Below are 7,491 nucleotides of genomic sequence, written 5' to 3' on the forward strand. Positions count from 1 at the left end.
CACCATTTGATGACTGCAACCTCATGTGTGATTACTGATTGCAGTTGTTTAATGCTGCTGGCAAGGCCCTCTGTGCATGCTCAAGAGCACTTCCTTTCTGTACGATTTATTCACATGTTCCTGGGCTTATACTGGAACAGCTGTGTTCACCAATGAGCACAGCATTTCAATAAAAATGACTTGGCCTATATAGCAATTCAGATAAATAACATTTTAAAAGTTTCGTTAAAAAAAAAAGGTAGAGAAGCTGGAAGGGTGATTGCTAGCCCCAGCAGAAAAGTGAAAGATGAAAGAAAGGCTAATCGGAGACTTTCCTTAAGCTCTGTTGATTACCAAAAAGCTTTTGACATTGTAGACAAACAGGTGACACCCCCCACCCAATATTCTCCAGCTCACCCAGACAACTCCTCCAATGTGATTAACTCAGCCCTGTGAAAATAAGGTGTGTTGGTGCATGTTCTAAGGGAGTTAATAGCAAAGTATTTTTGCCTTTGGGCTCTGAGTCTGTGCATGGAGGTGGAGAGGGAACCCCTTGCAAAATGTTACAGAAATGCTTTCTTTATAGTCCTTTTTAGCCATGGGGAGAATAGAACGTGGAACCAGGTCTTGTTTCACCAACATAATATCTCTTTATGAATAGCTAGTGTGTTGCTGGCATTGAAGTGTGGAAGGAGTGCTTAATAGTTCATTGAAACTATGAACGGCTTGACAACCGTTTGATCAGCTGAGATGTCACTGGTAAAGATGAGATTATATCAGCCCTTGTTTTCAAAACAGGCTGTATTTTCAGGAGACATGTGTCGGTCATTAAGTAGCTGCCTGTTACAAAAGGAAATTTAGAAAACAAGCTGTGTTTGGTTGGAACTTGACATTGCAAACATGTGTGTCTGCCTTGTGACAGCCTTGTGTCTCCTTCCCCTCCCTCCTCTATACATTCATCATGACAAAAAAACCTGCATGATGTCACTCGTGATGTCACTGCTCTCGTTCAGTGTCACTGGCTGCTGTCTGTGGAGCAGAGAAACTTGTGCCATATCATGCTTAGCAAGTGCTATGGTGGAAGCAGAGGACAGGCAGATGGAGGGCTATGATGGCCAGACATCTTGGATGATGTCGAGAGTTGTACTTTGTTGGAATGCAAAAATGTTGTGTGAGCCTTTAAAGCAGTGGTTCCCAAACTTACCTGGACATGACACCCCTGCAACCTCTTCTTCCCAGCTGATACAGACCTGGCTCCTGTGGTACTCCAGGCTGAAGGTCTGCAATGCTGCCCCCCCCCGCATCACACCCCCAGGGTACTTACCTAGCCACACAGAGCCCTGCATGGTGTTTGGGTCTGTGGTGCAGTGGGTGGAGGAAACAGTGGTGGTGGTGCAGCAGACATGATGGTGCCACTCCCCACAAGGTCCACGGATGCAACGCCTGGGGCTTTTGCCCCCTGCTTCCCTCCCCCCGGCCTGCCACTGCTTCCCAGCTCATCCAGGCATCACTATCTTGGATATTTCAAAATCTTGCAAAATCCAAGATGATGAGATTTGGGCACTGCTATCTTGAATCTCACAAGATTTTGCTACATCCAACATGGCAGCACCCAGGGAATAGGTAGGAGGGGCAACTGGGAACATTCTGTGGTGCCCCTGTGAGCGCCCTAAGGCATTGCAATGCACACTTTGGGAACCCCTGCTTTGAAGGCTAACACATTGATGGTGGCATGAATATTCATAGACCTGTCCTCTTCATCAGGTGCATGAAATGGACTGTGGAAATGCTGTCCATGTGGATATATGAGAGGCACATACAAAGGGCTTCACTGGATGAGACCAAAGTGTTATTGTTCAATATTTTCTTTCTTATATGGCTGACCAGATGCCTCTTGGAAGACCACAACAGCCTCTTTCACTGTTGTTGCACTGAACAATTGGTCTTAAGTGGTGTATTGCCTATAAACGTGCAGGACAGACACACACACACACACACACACACAGAGAGAGAGAGAGAGAGAGAGAGAGGTCTAGTGTCAGTGTTGAGTAGAAAAGGAGATGAAAAAATGAATGAACATGTTCCCAAGATACGGTCTGAAGGTTTATGATGCAGCAACCTTGCTTACACTGGATCTAGGCAGTGCCTGGATGAGGTCCTGCCTGGCAGCTCCACGTATGCCCCCTTGTTTCACAAGGGAAGAAAGTCAGAACGTGAATGTAGGCAGGTCTTCTTGGCAGCTGCGTCAGTCAACATGGCTTCCAGATCGCTTTACATGAAATTCAGCAGTACTTCTGGTTGGGGGGTCTGACGAGCTTTGACCACTGCACGAACTTCAGCTGAGGCTGCAATCCTATGTACACTTTTCTGGGAGCAAGCCCCACTGGACATACCAGAACGTCCTGTTGAATTGATATGCTTAGGAATGTCCAGTAAATCTGATAAATCAGTGTTTCCCAACCTGGGGGTCATGACCCCACAGGGAACGGGAAAGACCAAATTCCCCTTCGAGGAAAGTGGTCACTGGTAGTGATGGTAGGATGGCAGCAATGGCACTTCCGGGTTCATGCCACCAACAATGACCAAGTTAAAAAGGTGGGTTTTAAACTTATGTGGGGATGATGCCTGGAGATGTCACAAAACCCTGGTTCTCATTGCCACTGCTTACTGGATTTGTCCAATCCCCCTTTTTCACTAAGGTGGCAGCAGTGTAAACCAAGAAGTGCCATTGCTGCCACGTCACCACCCCCTGTAATGGCCCTACAAGCACTTAGTGCTTCCCTTACCTTTGAGTAAAGACTGGGAACCACTGCCTTCCACTGAACCTGACCAGCATTTAGTTCAGAAATTGAACCTTCTGCATATAAAGCTCTTGCTCTACAGCTGTTCTACAATCTCTTTCTTCTCCCTGCTATTGGCAAAAGGCAGAGAACTCCCACAACTAAGTTTGACTAAGAACCTGCATAAATCCTTTCCACAAGTCCCAGGTATCGAGGCACAGAACCACCCCACTACCTTCATAAGATCTTTTGCTAATAGTATCCAAATTCTTTCTGCTTCCACCAACATCGCTAAACTATTTCCCCCAAGCAGGAGTCTCCAAAATTTGACAGGAACATCTCTGAAGGCAAAAGTGATGATGAGTTGACAGTAGGGTGAATCTTCTCCCTTCAAGTTTTCAGCTCCAGAAGATCAGTCAATGCCATGAACTTGACTCATCTCAAGCCTCTAAAGCTTGTGGCAAAGAGATGGGGGGGGGGAGCATTTGAGATTGGAAAGGCATGTGAGCAAGAGTTCTGAACCAATGCGAAGTAATTTGTTCTGGCTTTAATCAAGATGTTGTCTTTTAACTTCAAATGTCATTATTTATTTATTTATTTATTTAATCCTGTATCAAAACTTTGAGCGTAGCGTACTGTGCAGTGAATAAATGCTACCAGTTGTTTAAAATTTTCAGAAACACTTCAAAGCCTTGCAAATGATGGATAGCCATGAACTTGCGCAGATGCACACATGGGGTGGGGGAGAGTTAGTGAACAGGAAAAAGGCAAAGTGATTAGCAACAGCGAAATGTGTAAATTATTTGTTTTGAACTCTGCAAAATTTTATGCAGAGCATCCTGATTGTTCATTTTGTGTTATGCTTTAGTACAAAGAGAATCCACACTTTTACTCTTGGCTGCGTATTTGTCACTGCCATCCCACCTTCTCCATCTGTAGTTTAGTCACTTATCAGGAAAGTGGCATTAGGCACTTACACACAGAATAGTAAGTGGAATCTTGAATAGTCATTATTTGTAGGAAAAAGAATTATTGATGTCACCAAGTTTCATAGTTCCTGGCCCAGAAACATGAATCACAGTGGTTCGTAATACCCTCCTTCCATACAAGGTGAGCTTTGTGGCCTCTTCTATTCTTCTCTGGTTTGAATTTTAATTTGCAGTAGGTACTTACACACAGAATAGTAAGTGGAATCTTGAATAGTCATTATTTGTAGGAAAAAGAATTATTGATGTCACCAAGTTTCATAGTTCCTGGCCCAGAAATATGAATCACAGTGGTTCGTAATACCCTCCTTCCATACGAGGTGAGCTTTGTGGCCTCTTCTATTCTTCTCTGGTTTGAATTTTAATTTGCAGTAAAGAAGAAATCCGGTCCTCCCACCCATTCTCCCACCTGCCTCCCAACCTTCTCTCCCTCCTCCCATTCCCTTGATCAACCCACTTGATGCTCTGATGACATCATCAGCCAATGTCATCATCCAATGGCATCATATCTGAGGAGGCAGGATCAATTCAGAATTGCTCTTGGCATGAACCAAGCTATTCTACACAATTGGGGGAGGGAATTAATTGTTTTAGTTTTCTAAGCCAATTTCAAACCTGACTAGAGGTGTTTGCCTTACCGTTGTAAGGCAATCAATACCAACAACTATTGTATTGGCAACCTTCAGTCTCGAAAGACTATGGTATCGCGCTCTGAAAGGTGGTTCTGGCACAGCGTCTAGTGTGGCTGAAAAGGCCAATCCGGGAGTGACAATCCCTTCCACACCGGGAGCAAGTGCAGTCTGTCCCTGGTCTGTCTCCCTGGCTATGGGCCTTCCTTCTTTGCCTCTTAGCCTCAGACTGTTGGCAAAGTGTCTCTTCAAACTGGGAAAGGCCATGCTGCACAGCCTGCCTCCAAGCGGGCCGCTCAGAGGCCAGGGTTTCCCACTTGTTGAGGTCCATCCCTAAGGCCTTCAGATCCCTCTTGCAGATGTCCTTGTATCGCAGCTGTGGTCTACCTGTAGGGCGCTTTCCTTGCACGAGTTCTCCATAGAGGAGATCCTTTGGGATCCAGCCATCATCCATTCTCACGACATGACCAAGCCAACGCAGGCGTCTCTGTTTCAGCAGTGAATACATGCTAGGGATTCCAGCACGTTCCAGGACTGTGTTGTTTGGAACTTTGTCCTGCCAACAACTAAAATACCATAAATGTGTTGCCTTTGTTGCTTAGAACCTTATTACTTTCCATCCAACCATATACCACATTGTGTCTGGCTGCAAACTGAGGGCATATACTGGCCCACAGTCTGACTTTTTCAAAGAAGGTAACTCTGTCCTTGAATGGCTGGATGAACTGGACAGTGACATTTGATCTAGTCTAATAGATATATAAGTCCAGGTATTTTATGCCATACGCTAAATAAAATAAATAAACTTTCTATCAGGGTATAAGTAATTGTTGATGAGTAGGAAAATCTGTTTTATTAGATGTTGGATATAAAAATGAGCCATCCACTCAAACTTTGCAGCAACTGTTTTCAAAGTTGAAACAGATGACTACTACCTAATTTGGAATAGTCAACAGATTGATATAAGCAACCTACATAGATCCATACTTACAGACAAAATGTTTCTTTGCCCTCCCTCTGTACTCCCCCACCCCGGTTCTGTGTGCCATTACCCCTCACCTCTGAACTAAGAAAGACTTTCCGTAGTGTCATAATTTAGCAAATTACTTCCTCAAAGGAAGGTCAAACATTTTACCATTCGATCAATAGGAAGCAACTTACAAATCATGTGTATTGATCATTGTAATCATTCAGAGGAATGTAGGGCAGACACTAAAATCGCATGCACTTAGTCTTAATTGCCCACATTAAAGCAATTATGCCCCAAAACTGTCATTGTCTAATGCTGCACGCACCACACACTTTCCATACATCTGGGTAACTTTTAGCCATGCAGATTGAATCATAAGTCAGTTCGCTGGAGTTGTGGCACTCTGGGCCTCAAGCATTGCTGGAATTATGCAAAAAAGAACATGGCCTCTTTCATGCCAAAAGAAAGTCTTAAGACATGATCCCAGAAGGGAGAAAGAGAGGTGGGGAGCAGGTCAACAAGCACTTGAATGTGTATGTGTACAACTTGAGATCATCATGGTCACTGATGAATTTTCAACCTGTACCCGAGGGTGGCAGGCAATATCCAATGAGGTCCAAACCAGGGGCAGTGTTGAAAGGGGGGAGGGAGAAATCTCAGAAAATTTCAGGGGCAGCTTCCCACTGATTAGAGGCAGGTAGCTGTCCTTCCCCTTGAATTTGTTTCCCACCATCTCTTTGTCACGGGCCATGACAGCATTGGTGGCATGGAATTCTTGCTTGGCTTGTAATCTAAAATGGCACAGTCCAAACATACAGGTCAGGCCATCGCTGAGGTCAACTAAAGAAGTAAACTTAGACAGCAATTTCTCTAGGGGGCTCCTGGCCACCCATTTCCATCTGCCACTCACATTCACTGCTCTTCCTTCTCCCCCTCTCTCAATTACAATGGGAAGATTGGGATGGAGCAAAAGAAGAAGTATGAAAGAGAGCAGAATTGGTGGGCTAGAGTCTGTCTAAAGGTCTAGGACAGGGGTGCCCAAACCCCGGCCCTGGGGCCACAGATAGGGGGTCAGGGACTCCCTATCTGACCTGCAGGGAGCCCCCAGTCTCCAATGAGCCTGTGCTGGCCCAGTGCAACTGCTCTCAGCATGGGAGCAACTGTTTAACCTCTTGCATGAGCTGTAGGACGAGAGCATCCTCCACTGCTTGCTGTTTCACGTCTGTGAAGCAGCAGTGGCAGCAAAGGAAAGGCCGGCCTTGCTTTGTGCAAGGCCTTGTATAGGCCTTGAGCTATTGCAAGACCTTCATTCATTCATATAAGTTCCATCTTTAATATGTTCATTTATGTAAATTTATTCAAATTTGAAATGCAAATTATTTTTTTTTTCCCCAACACAGTGTCAGAGATGATGTGGCCCTCCTGCCAAAAAGTTTGGACACCCCTGGTCTAGCACACCAGTCTCTGTTCCTCCACACTTCCTCATCTGCTCCACCCTACCCACACTCCCATTCTTTTTCCAATCCACTGAATGAGAGGAGCAGGGACTGGAGCATCACCAGGTATTCTGCCCTCAGGTGACAGATGGCCTTGAGCCATTCTGTTTACCTCCTCATTCGAAGTTGTGCAAATCTTTTTTAGACAGTACTCAAATGTCCCATGATTTGGTCAGACTCTTGGATGAAGTTAGTGTGCCCATAAAGGCAAGATCAATATAGATTATATTTGCTGAGATTTGATGTGCATTCATAGGAACTCTTTCTATAATCGCTTCTGTAAACAAGATCTTTAAGGGAGTGTTTTAGCCAGCAGTAGAAGTACAAAGAAAACTCTTACAGGAGTTTTAGTTTAGTCTTACAGCACAATTCTATACACATTTATTCAGAAGTAAGTCCCGTTGGGTTCAGTGGGGCTTGCTCCCACATTTGTGTGCATTGGATTGTAATCTTAGGCTGCAATCCTATATACACTTACCTAGGAGAAAGTCTTATTGAATTCAGTGGGGCATATTTCTGAGCAGACATACATAAGCTTACAGTGTTGATCTCCTTACTGCACCCCTTTTCCCAGTGGTTCCCAAACTTACATGGGTCATAGCGCACCCACCACCTCCTCTTCCTGGCTCAACCAGGAGCTGCCCTCTTGGA

The sequence above is a fragment of the Tiliqua scincoides genome, chromosome 9 (genome assembly GCF_035046505.1).
Source record: "Tiliqua scincoides isolate rTilSci1 chromosome 9, rTilSci1.hap2, whole genome shotgun sequence".
NCBI lineage: Eukaryota > Metazoa > Chordata > Lepidosauria > Squamata > Scincidae > Tiliqua > Tiliqua scincoides.